This window comes from Hemibagrus wyckioides, linkage group LG16, assembly GCF_019097595.1.
Source record: "Hemibagrus wyckioides isolate EC202008001 linkage group LG16, SWU_Hwy_1.0, whole genome shotgun sequence".
Lineage (NCBI taxonomy): Eukaryota > Metazoa > Chordata > Actinopteri > Siluriformes > Bagridae > Hemibagrus > Hemibagrus wyckioides.
Genome location: NC_080725.1, coordinates 8,588,980 through 8,601,323, shown reverse-complemented (window position 1 = coordinate 8,601,323; position 12,344 = coordinate 8,588,980). Strand labels below are relative to the sequence as shown.

Below are 12,344 nucleotides of genomic sequence, written 5' to 3'. Positions count from 1 at the left end.
ATATTCATGAACTGTTTGTACTCCCACTGAATGACATGATGATTACGGTGATATGCAGAAATTCTAAAGACAGACACATTCATTACTTTTATACATTCATTAACATTAACATTCATGTAATTAGCACTCCTGTGACTCGTGCTTTTTAAAAACTGATAATTGGCGTACCTTAGTGAAAAAGAAAGAGATTTATCAGTTAAATTACACCAGAGGGAAAACGGTAATTAGTCTGAAATATGATAGATTTATGTTTTTATGTAGCTGTAACAACAAGAGCAGTAGCAGCAGCAGCAGCAACAACAACAACAACAACAACAACAACAACAACAACAACAACAACAATAATAATAATAATAATAATAATAACAGCTCAGTGGCAGCATGGTGGCACAGTGGGCAGCTGTGACACCTCACAGCTGCAGCGTTCCTGATTCGATCCCAAGTTCAGGTTACTGCCTGTGTGGAGTTCACATATATCTGTCCCATGCGAAATGCTGTTAAGTAAATTGGCAAATCTAAATTTCCCCTAGGTCTAAATAAAAAGTGGCATGGTGCTCTGCAAAGGGCTGCCATCTAATCCAGGGTGTATTCCCACTCACACACAATTTTTGTGGAATAGGCTTTGGACCCATCACAACCCTGACCATGGTAAAGCAGTTAGTGAGGATGAATTGAATGAATGAAAATAAATCAATAATCAAACTCATGGTTTGACATTGAGCTCAGTTTACTGTGTGTTGGGAGTATCACATGTTCTCCTTGTGTTAATGTGGGTTTCCTCCCATCTCCAAAAGTTTTTGGCCCTCAGTGTAAATGAATTTATTAATCTGTACTCATGGTGCCATGGACCCACTGATCCTTCCAGTATAAACCATGTCTAAAGGTCAACGTTGAGAATTTTGATGATTGGTAAAGTATTAGGCAAAATTATTTATTTATGAGACAATAGACTCATCTTATATTACTGACTGGTATTACTTATGTTAAAGTCTCACAAAATGGCAGGCAGACCCACCTGAATTAAAAATTGCAGCATGAAGTTGGCAATATTAACATCATTGATTTGTCACCCAAATGAGGATGGGTTCCCTTCTGGGCATGGATAAAATGGCCATTGTTAAAAGCACTATACAAATAAATTAAATTGAATTGAATTGATTTGAGTATACAAGTTATTTTTTTCATAACCTCACATATAAAATGTTTTAAATAAAAATGCTTTTACATAGAGGAAGCAATGTAGTATTATTACATATCAAAGAATTAAATTGTCATTTAACACAACACTGTCCAGTTGCACAAAGAAATCTACTATTCAAAACACATACCATATACTAAAGTAAACAGGAAGGCATTTGACCTTACTGTGACCCAGTTTGGATCAAGTCCAAAATCTAATCAGTTCCTCTGGTTAGAATTATAATTCCAAAAAAGTCCTTCAAACATTGAACCTCTCTTCAGATAACCAGAATCTCAGACATATGCACAGATGGAGAGAGAGAGAGAGACAGTTGGACCAACTGCAAAAATCAAACATAGGCTTAAAATTGGCCATATTTAACTATAAATTAATGTGTAAGTAATCTATCCCTATGACAAACAGGGTGGAAGCATTTAAAAAAATAAAAATTCAGATATTTTTTTCCTTCCTCTGACCTTGAACCTGTTTGAAATCTAACCAGTTCATCTGCTGGTTACAATGATCATGCCATATAAATCTTACAAATATTCAATCAATTGTTTGTGACACATTCTCTAACAAGTATCTTAGACAAACAGTCTGTGTCTTAGGCTTTATATGTCTTTGTTTTACAAGTTATACCATTTATTAATTATTTATTGAGATTGAGGGACTATTGAATAAATAACAGATCTATATTTGGCCACAGTTTTTTCGATGTCAAGTGATTTAAAAGTATAGCCCATATTTAGCTGTGAATGTAAACTATAATACTTTTCCACTTCAGTACTGCTTTCTTAAATTTCAAAACTCGAATGGCCTACATCCCAAAACTGCTCTTCATCGAAACCCTACAATACTAAGGTCAAAACATGGCAAAGTGAACAAGGCATGAATACAATATTAATGTGGAAAAATTGAAATGCACATGACTAAACAAATATGCACAAAATCCACATAAAACAAAAGGACCAAAATCGCTTCTGTATAAACAGTGTTTCAGTACAGCCCAATGATGGCCATCTTTCTTCACACTTGAATGCAGCTTTTCACCACATCTATTTTGCCTGCTACTTAACTGTCTGATGTGCTGTTTTACATGAGTTACTACTTATTTTTAGAAAGTTGGTCAGACAAGGTCAACATCATCTTACTTGAAACTCCTGAGCCTCCAGGGAAGCTGCGGTTACTTAGATTTAAGTCATTATTCACACTTTGTATCATCCCACAGGAGTGAGCTGTGAGAGACAAGATCCTGTGTAATTGTCAAGAAAATTCATGTCTCTTGGCTCTCCTGATAATATCACAGACAGGAAAATCACTATTATTTCTAATATCCTTCTTTACTAGGCTGTCTGTTTGAAATTACTTCTATCAAGCAGGCACATACTGAACAGCTGTAACAATGCAGATCAACAGCTCAGAATCCCAGCATTCATCTAACAGTAGAATATAATGAAAACCTCCAACATCCATCAGCAAAGTACTAGAAAGCACAGCAATTACTGAAGACAGAGTCTTATAGAATCTAGCGGACAATGTGGTGTAAGGCAAGTACTGACTGAAGAAGTAATCCTATGTCATTTATGAAGCTAAACACACATACATACTTAACCCTCTGCACTTTGCTTTATCTTTCTTCCCACTTTTACTTGCTTACTCTCAGATTATGACTCTTTGATTCTTTTCGTTCTGCAGGGGTTAGAGTCAACTCAGCAAATCACAAAAAGCTATGTGTACACAAACTAAATTAAGACTGTAGATTTAATGTATGAATTACAACCCATAAAAAACCCATTAACTATAACTACACTCTGTGTGTGTGTGTGTGTGTGTGTGTGTGTGTGTGTGTAGTTTTGGTTGGTTTGTTTTATAACATACAAGTTGGGTTATGCTGAAAAATGCATTTATTTATGTATATGTTCTGTACAGACCTCTCCTCTAGTGTCTCTCTTAACCTTTGTTATCCTGTCCAAATCACCAAACCATTTTATTACCCCTTCCCGATGTTGTATGATATTACTACAGGACTGGCCTTCTCTTACAAATTAAAAAAGAGCAGGCATTGATTCGTATTTTACTGGTCTCTGAACAAATCATATTCACTTAAAGTTTTCTAAAAGGAACAAAGGCATAACTGACAGTCATAGAAAGAGACAGCATAACCACAATCATGAATTTGACTATAAACATGACTAATTTGTTAAGTACTACCAGTTCTTATGTCTTTTCTCATGGTGGAAACACCTTGTGACTGGTGGAGTGTAAAGGCATGTGCGTGTGCAAAACAAGATCTGTCAACTACATAATATTTTGCTTTTCACTCAAAGTGATTTTGTGTGATATAAACATTTAAGACAGCCACACAACCCAAAATATCTTAATTATCATCATTTTGTGAACCTTTAGCAAGGTCAACAAACATTCCATCATTACATTACAAGCTTTTTGAAGGGTGGTCCCTATGTTAGGTTTCTGAGACTTCATCTATTTTAAACATCTCAAACATCTCTACTCACCTTGAGTTACTACTTTGAGTCAGTCTGGTTTACCATTTCTCTCCATACAAGGCTGACAAGAGGAAGAAATTAGGTAGTACCAGAGTCTGTCACATCACATGATTTGCTACTTCTGACCCAATCCAGTGGATCAATTCCCGAATTCTAAGGTGGAAATTTATTATATAAATTATTAAATAAATTTAACAATCAATTTAACAAACTCATTTTTGTAGTTTTTTTTGGAACATTTAAACAAACATCAGCATTTATTCCTCATTTTACATGCAGCTTTAGTTGTATAGTACTCATTTCCTTTTCATCTTTTCTCAGAGCACGCTATTATCACAGTTTAACACTCTGACGATGAGCTGACTCATTAAGGGTGTCAATGATCTCACCACTGTGTAGGGTGTGTGTGTGTGTGTGATTAATGGGGAATAATGTGGGATTTTATGACAAGATGGCACAAACATGAAACAGGTGTTGAACTCATTTACTGGAAATATAAATTCCTGGAAATGCATCCCTTTTTATCTCGGGGCAGCAGCTACAAATATTCCACAAACTCTACTCTGTACATTAGTCTGAATATTACATATTTCTTCCAATAACAAATTTTACAGACATCTTAATAAATTCACTAAGGACATATTCAGACATTTAAGGACATCTGTTAGAACATGGTTCCCCAAGTTATCAAACCGTACCATGGACACGTGGTTGATAGAGGGAGCTCATTTTAGCTAGATTTATGCCAAGTTCACACTGCACGATTTTCAAAGTGGTCAGATCACGGTTGTGTTCACACTGCATGACTATCTGGGGTAGCATTCAGTCCCTGCTGTGTTCACACTGCACAATGGATCAGTGACAGGAGGTTACACACTGCATGACTTCACACTAGGAAGAATCACCGACAACTCTGTCTTGAAAACTGCGTTTCACAACCGAACGTACATGAGAAATAATAAGGAAATAACGCAAGATCACACGTGAGATCAGAGTTTTAGCGCGAGGCTGAAAATGGAACTCCGCAAAAAGTTCTCGAGCCAGATGGTTTGTGCGGGGAACAATGATTGTGTTCTGCAGAATTGACCAAATGAATAATGTGCTGCTGCTGATGTGGCTGATCAAGCAAATGTTTCTGCTTTATTTCTGTTTGATGTAAATTGTAAAACTTATTTATTCTGATATAACTATATTTAAGACATTTTTTTTTATAAAAACCTATAAACACTATTAAACTATTATATTGTGCTCCAACCCAAGCCATGCTTGCTGATATTGTGGTCTATAACTCCTCCCTGAACTGACCGCTGCCCTGTATCTCGCTCTTGTATTGGCTGTAGGTCATCACCAAGGTATTTTTCGGTCAGAACTCCTTTCACACTGCACGATTTTGAGTTGCTGACAGGTCCAGATATTTAGCTTGCCAAATATTTAATGCCGAGTTCACACTGCATGACTTTTCAGTCGCAGACTAGTTTTGCAAAGTCGCTGATTAGTTTAGCAAAATCAAGGCAAAGCGGAGCGCGTGAACGTGAGTGATCAATCGCGCAGTGTGAATGACCAAAAATTCTGTCTGACCTAGTTGCTGATGAGTCGCCGACTCCTGTGTAATATTTGGTATGCTAATGCCGGGTTCATACTGCACGATTTTCACAGTCATCGGATCACTGTTGCTTTCACACTGCACGACTATCTAGGGGGGCATTCAGTCGCTGCTGTGTTCACACACTGCACAATGGATCGGCGACAGGAGCTTTCACATTGCATAACTACACAAGTCATGAGACTTCTGACATCACGTGTGATCTTGCGTTATTTCCTTATTATTTCTTGTGTGCGTTCGGTTGTGAAACGCAGTTTGTGTATCAGAGCTGTCATAGATTCTTCCTATCGTGAAGTCATGCAGTGTGGAACCTCCTGTCACCGATCCATCGTGCAGTGTGAATACAGCAGCGAATGAAGTTGTCGTGTGAAAGCAACAGTGATCCGATTACTTTGAAAATCGTGCAGTGTGAACCCGGCATAACGGGCATCAGCGATTCATCGGTGATTCTCTCAGATCGCGTCTTTGATCATTCATACTGTGCGACTGTCACTCATGTGCACAAGCTTCGATTTACCTCAGATTTCGAGCATTTATCGGCAATTTCGCAAAAGTAGTCGGCAACTGAAAGTCAGGGCTAAAATTGTGCATTGGGAACTCGGCATTACTGATGGAAAAATCAGCGGCTGCGTCAAACGTGGGAGTGAGGCGCAGGCGGAAGTGGCAATTTTTTAAAAATAAAATACATATAATTTTAAGTTATACATATAAAATTATAAGTTTATTGTTATTATTCAACTAAAATCTCATGTCCCCTACTGTTCAATATTAAAGTATTGAATCTACTATGCTGAATGCAAAGCAAATATACTAATCACTAAGCCACCATGCCCCCCTCTAAAGTACTCACTATTCAGAATGATATAAAACATATTCCTATTGAGTTATTCAAGACTTTCCATAACTTTAAAGTAAAAGCTTGTATACACTGCTGTTCAATGTTAAGTATTTGTGTTGAATCTTCTATGCTGAATGCTCTCTAATAGCACAAATATTTCACCATCTTACTGTTATGGGACTACCATAGTCATATGATCCTTTAAGCATGCTGATGTACAACATCAAAACCATCAAACAAGCAGCAAGGGTTTTCTCTCTTACCCTGTATCTTTTTTTTTCATGCCCACCCCCTTGTGTGGACTTGAAGTAGGGAGATGCGTGAGTGGTGTTTCAATGACTGCTGCCCACAGCACTACACTCAATCTGGCCCAGGCAACAGTGCCAAGAATCTTCCACACTCTGCCTATCACTCATTCAAATTCTCAGTAGGGATTGGATAAAAGACCAGCCGAAAAAAGGAGACACTGATACACCTAGCAAATAGATTCTTTAAAGTTTTCTCATCAAGGACTCATGCTCAATATAGCAAATTGATAAATTTACTGATTTATTTTGTAAAAGATAAAACTTGAAATGAAACCAAAACAAATCATTTCAGATCATTTTCCACCTAAACAAAAAAGTTAAAAACACAAGTATGCACACGTCACTTTACATTACACTTTACACTTTATATTGATCCTGTTTACATGTGTCACTTTAATATGTGCACTCACTGTCTACACTATACTTTTGCACAGAGTCGGTCTACATGTTGTTTGTCTGCACTGTCCTGTCTTGTCATCCTGTGCTCTTCTGTTATATGTCTAGTTTTTCTTGCACCTTAAGTATAGTTTAGTTTTATCTCTATGTTTAGCTCAATGTTTGTCTGCGTCACTGTACTTTGTCTTTGTTGTGTGTAGCACCTTTGGTCTAGGAGGAACGTTGTTTCACTTCACCGTGTACTGCATCAGCTATATATGTTTGAAATGACAATAAAGCTTCTTTGACTTTTGACTTTGATAAGAAAAAGAAGAAAAAAAAAATTTTCTGGTTGCAAAAGTCTGCACAATTAAGCAGATGCAAAGTTATAATGAAATTGGTCTGATGAACTCAAAATAAACAGCTTTTTTTTCCCAGTAGTTCCTGCATTGCTGTGGGATCCTTACTTACTCACTATTCTCGACTGTACCCTCTATTCACAAACCGGCACTTAACCATTCCTGCTTCCACAAGCACAAATCCAAGTAAATAAAGGGAAGGCTTCTGAAGAAGATCAATATATTGCAATGGCACAGTCAGAGCCCAGATCTAAATCCTATTGTAAACCCATGGAATGACATCAAGAAGGATGTGCACAGGAGATCCCCTCTCAATTTGATAGCTCTGGAGCAATTTTGTAAGGAAGAGTTGAATGAAATTGTCAAATCAGAATGAGTGTGCTTTTACAAGAAAATAGGTGTTTTAACAAAGTATTATTTAAGTAAGGGTATACTTACACATACTGCAACCAGGTTATTGTATTTTTTTTTCTTTTTCCCCTTTCTATTTGTCTTTATGTGAATTTTGTTTGTTGCTAAAAGGGGGTTTATGTTTTAATATCATAACCCTGCAATTTTAAGAGAGGTATATAGGGAATTTATATCTATAGTATGTTGCTAATAATAAGTAGACATGCTTTGGAGCCAAGTCACTCGTGCCTTTTTCTATTATCAGTACCATATATATTTTGACATAATAGCAAATAGTCAGTACTCTATGTAGTGCCTTTGAAAAAAAACAACATTGTCCCATTCTTGATTTTGTATATTTCTGTTTGTAACATTTAATTGTTTCAGCTCATCTAACAAAATTTGTAAGACAAAGACAAATAAAAAAAAATCCAGTTTGAATTAATCATTAAGAAAAAAGTTATCCAACACCAACTGGCCCTGTGTGTAATTGCTATTTAGCTACTCAGACAAACAATAAAACAAATTTATTTGATAATTGGGTTCTAATAATTATCCACATCCAGGCTTGATTACCATGTTGAAACTAAACAGCACTTTATTAGACCAGCTCCAACATTGTGATGTTAGCTGAAAGGTCTCAATTGTATGGTAATGTTTAGAAAGGAAGAGGAAAAATGCCATTGAAGAATCAGAATAGAAATGTTTTAAAGACATATCGAATGCACTGACACCCCAGCAAACAACAGTGAGAGCCATTATCTGCAAATGTAGAAAACTTGAAACAGTGATGAATCTTCCCAGAAGTGTCTGACCTATGAAAATTCCTCCAACACTGCATCAATGGCTCAATTAGGAAGCCATGAAAGAACCCAGAAGCATCCAAGAAACTGGAGGCTTCACCTACATCACATAAGTTCAGAATTCATGATTGCATTTCTTGGAACTATTAGGAAGTGACGGGAAAAATGGTATCCATGGGAGTGGTGAAAACCACTGCTGACCATCAGGAACATTAAGTTGTAGGCAAGGAACTACATGTTGCAGCTTCACTTTGAAGGTAGCATTAACATTCTAATATATCAAAAATGACCCCAGTGTTCCTCCTGAAGATCCTGTCAACACATGTAGAACTGCATGCAGTATAAAGCTGTGGATGAGTAATAAGGATGGGTTCCTTTTTTAGAGTCAAGTTGTCTTAAGAGTTTTCCCTTGCCATTATTGCCTTTTGGTTCATCATTACGGATCAGATGTCTGTCTCCTTTTATGAGTGCTCTTTTCATAGGATTAAGTCTTTTAAGTCAATTACAATAAAGGCAAAAGTGACAGGTATCAGGCATGAACATGCACTTAACTTGTTTTGAGCTTTTTCCATTCGTTCCAACTTGGTGTGCATGTCATACACATTCTTAATTAAGCTATTTATCTAGACTTAAATCCTTTTTCTCCTTCCATTAATGTGTCTTTTATGGTAATGCTGTTTCTGGATTAATTTTAAAAATGCTGCCATATAAACAAAACAAAGTCCACAACTGCTTGAAGATTTAGTGTGCAGTAGCTAAGTTTGAAAGAGAGTATGAATTTTTCAAGGATGAAAACTGGCTTATAAATTAGTTTTACTTTCCATGTCATCTTCTGTTAATACTATGCAACACTTTAGATCCTGCAAGTCAGCTAAGCCATTTAAAACAAATTTTAAAATAGCTGTTTCCGTCTGTGATGTACTTGGTGTGCATAATCCTGTGGGTACAGTGTAGATCATTGTGTTTCCTGCATATTTACACTGTACCCATTTGCATTTCACCTCACTTAATTCATACCTAATTTACGTAATTTGTCTCTAGATTTAGTTTTTTTAGGTGCTGTTACACTGCAAAATATTTTTACTGACATAAAAGCAAGTCAAAATAACTTCCACTTCTACCTTTTGTCCCATTCACTTTGGTATCACTAAATGTGAATGAGTCATGTTTCAGATTTTTTACACTTCACAGGTGATCAACATACACACACAAGCAAAAAAAAAGTGTTTCCAAAACTTGTGCAAGTTCTGCAAACATTTTAGTTTGGTTTGGTTTATGCAGACATTTACACTTTACTAAACTTTACAATAAGATTGATAAATCAGGCCCAGTGTATGTAAACTAAACTCCGCCTGTCCTTAAAGGGTATCTTTCTGCTGGGCATCCCATATGGATTTTCTTCAGCAGATGGGTTTGGCAGTGTATAATAATTAATAAGTGATAATTTCCTAATAAAATACAACCTTTTATATTTAATGGGCAAGTCACTGTAATGGAAACATTGCTTTTGGAACATTTCAGATTTTAACTCAACTCTGGGAAATTCTGGGAAGACTTTTAACTACATTTTCTATGAGTGCATTAGTGAGGCTGGGCACTGATGTTGGGGTATCAGGCCTTCTAGGCCTTCTAGGTACCAGGATCTTTTTCCACATCCCCCCTAATAACAGGGGCATTGGTCAGGTGTGCACACTATATGATCTAGTGTAAAATGTTTGCGTGGAGGCAGTCAAATTGTAAGAAGATTCCAGAGAGAAACATTTTGGATTTATAGTAAGGCTACTCAATATTTAAGTCAAATTGGGAAACTTGTTTTTCTCTCCTTTTTTAAGGCTCTATTTATGCTGTTTTGAAACCAGCATTCTGGGTATATTACTTTCCCTAAAAGCCATCTTGTTTGTTATCATTTTCACTTTAACTCATTAAAGAATGTTACAGAAAGTATGTAGCCCGGAGATGTTAGTTAGAATTTGTCACTGATGCCTGACATTTTTAACTTCTTCAGCAATACAGGAATCCCTGGTATTCTCTGTCGAGTGTTTGCCATTAAGGGTCAAGAATCACTAGCATGCCTTAGGACAGTTTCCATTCCATGATAAAAAAAAACTGTGATTTTCCTTTTCATAGATTTGTTCCGGTAATGGATAGAATAACATTGATTCCTGAGATTCGGTTCTGTTCTGCAAAACATATGTCACTGAAATGAGTATGGTTAATGCATGATCCTAATCTGCCCGTGAGGTTTCAGTACACTATTCTGATAAAAAGTAGGTTTTAAAATTCAGTGGTTTGGCCTTGAGTATGTTTAAATGATGGATAATAGGGAAACATAGTAAATATACTGACACATCCACTACAAGCACTCCCTCTTCCAGATTCTTGTCAGATGATATCAATCCACTGCCACACAAATGTCTCTTTAATGTCTGATGTAGTGTCCTCTTGCTTATCTTTCAGAACAGGCCCTTGCACTTTTTTAAACTTTAAAGCTTGCAAATTCATTTTAGCTGATTTGTGTGGACAATGCAAAAGGATGTGTGACATTTAAAAACCAAAGATCGAGGAGGAATATCAATATTTTGGAGTGGCCGAGTCAGAGCTCAGATCTAAATCCTGTTGAAACCCTATGAATTTTTTCTATTTTCTGCCTCGTGAGATCCGATCTTAGCAAAGATGCAGGGGAAATGGTATTTTTTTCAGCATTACAGAGCAGCTTTATAAGTTCTGACTCATTTTATAACAGCAAGGGAAGACATGAAAGCTTACTATTTATGTCATGCAAAATTAACAACAGACAACTTCACTCAAACACTACCAGAACAACTATAAACTATTTTATCCATAATAAATAGGAACAAACAAATCAGTTGAGTGTGGATGGTAGCATTGCTACTGGGTTTGAGTTTCAAATGTTTTCAGAGTTTTCTCTGGGTTTTGCGATTTCCTAGTACTGCCTAAAACATACAGGTAAGCAGACTGGTTACACTAGGTATGAATGTGGGAGTCAGTGTGTGTTCTTGACATGCCCTTCAATGGACTGGAATTCAAACCTGAGTGAATTCCCCTGCCTTGCAGCCAGTGTTACTCAGTGTTGTTTTTTTAGAAATAGCCTTTATGTGTCACATATACATTACAGCACAGTGAAATTCTTTCTTCACATATCTCATCTTTGGAGGTTGGGGTCAGAGCGCAGGGTCAGGCATGATACAGCACCCCTGGAGCAGAGAGGGTTAAGGGCCTTGCTCAAGGGCCCAACAGTGGCAAATTGGCAGTGCTGTTGCTTGAACCCCCAATCTTCCGAACGACCCAGAGCCTTAACCACTTGAGCCACCACCGCCCCTGTCCTCTGTAGCCACTGCAACCCTGAATTTGAATTTGAAACATTCAATTTTATTTAACTAGAGTACACTAGCTGTAAGACACAATGCAAAAATGTACACCAATCTGTCATATTTGTATTTTAGATGACCACACACTCACACTCACTCCTATTGGCAATTTAGAATTACCAATCAACCTAATGTACATGTTTTTGTGCTTTGTTTAGGTAATCTCAGAAACAATAAACAGGCACAGATCAGGTTATTATATCCTAAATGATATAACCTAGAACAGACAAGGTCAAAAATAGTGAAAAGATAAATATGTGAACCAGCATGGCAAACAATAACAAAAGGCTTGATATGTACAGAATACTAAGGAAACTGGCTGAAACTAAAAGGGGTTTATGAAAGTGCAGTATGTGTGTAACAACTGAAAACAGGTGAAGAGCAATTAGAAGTCTGGTGACTATGAATGTGAAAGTGACCAGCACATTTTCAGTGGTCTTGTGGAGTACATGCTTCTATAAGTTAGAGCTGTGTTGGTGGCACAAGAGGGACCTACACAATATTAGTAGGTGGTTTTAACATTAAGGCTGATCTGAGTACATTATTCGCTTTTTTCCCATATATTGCAGAAACCACAGTAAATTTTTCC

The 12,344-nt window shown here is 36.8% G+C and overlaps 1 protein-coding gene across 1 annotated transcript in view; it reads right to left on the bottom strand.

The window, feature by feature from the left end:
• Positions 1-12,344, bottom strand: part of LOC131367233 (seizure 6-like protein) — a 36,304-nt gene that overhangs the window by 19,184 nt on the left and 4,776 nt on the right. The window lies entirely within an intron of this gene.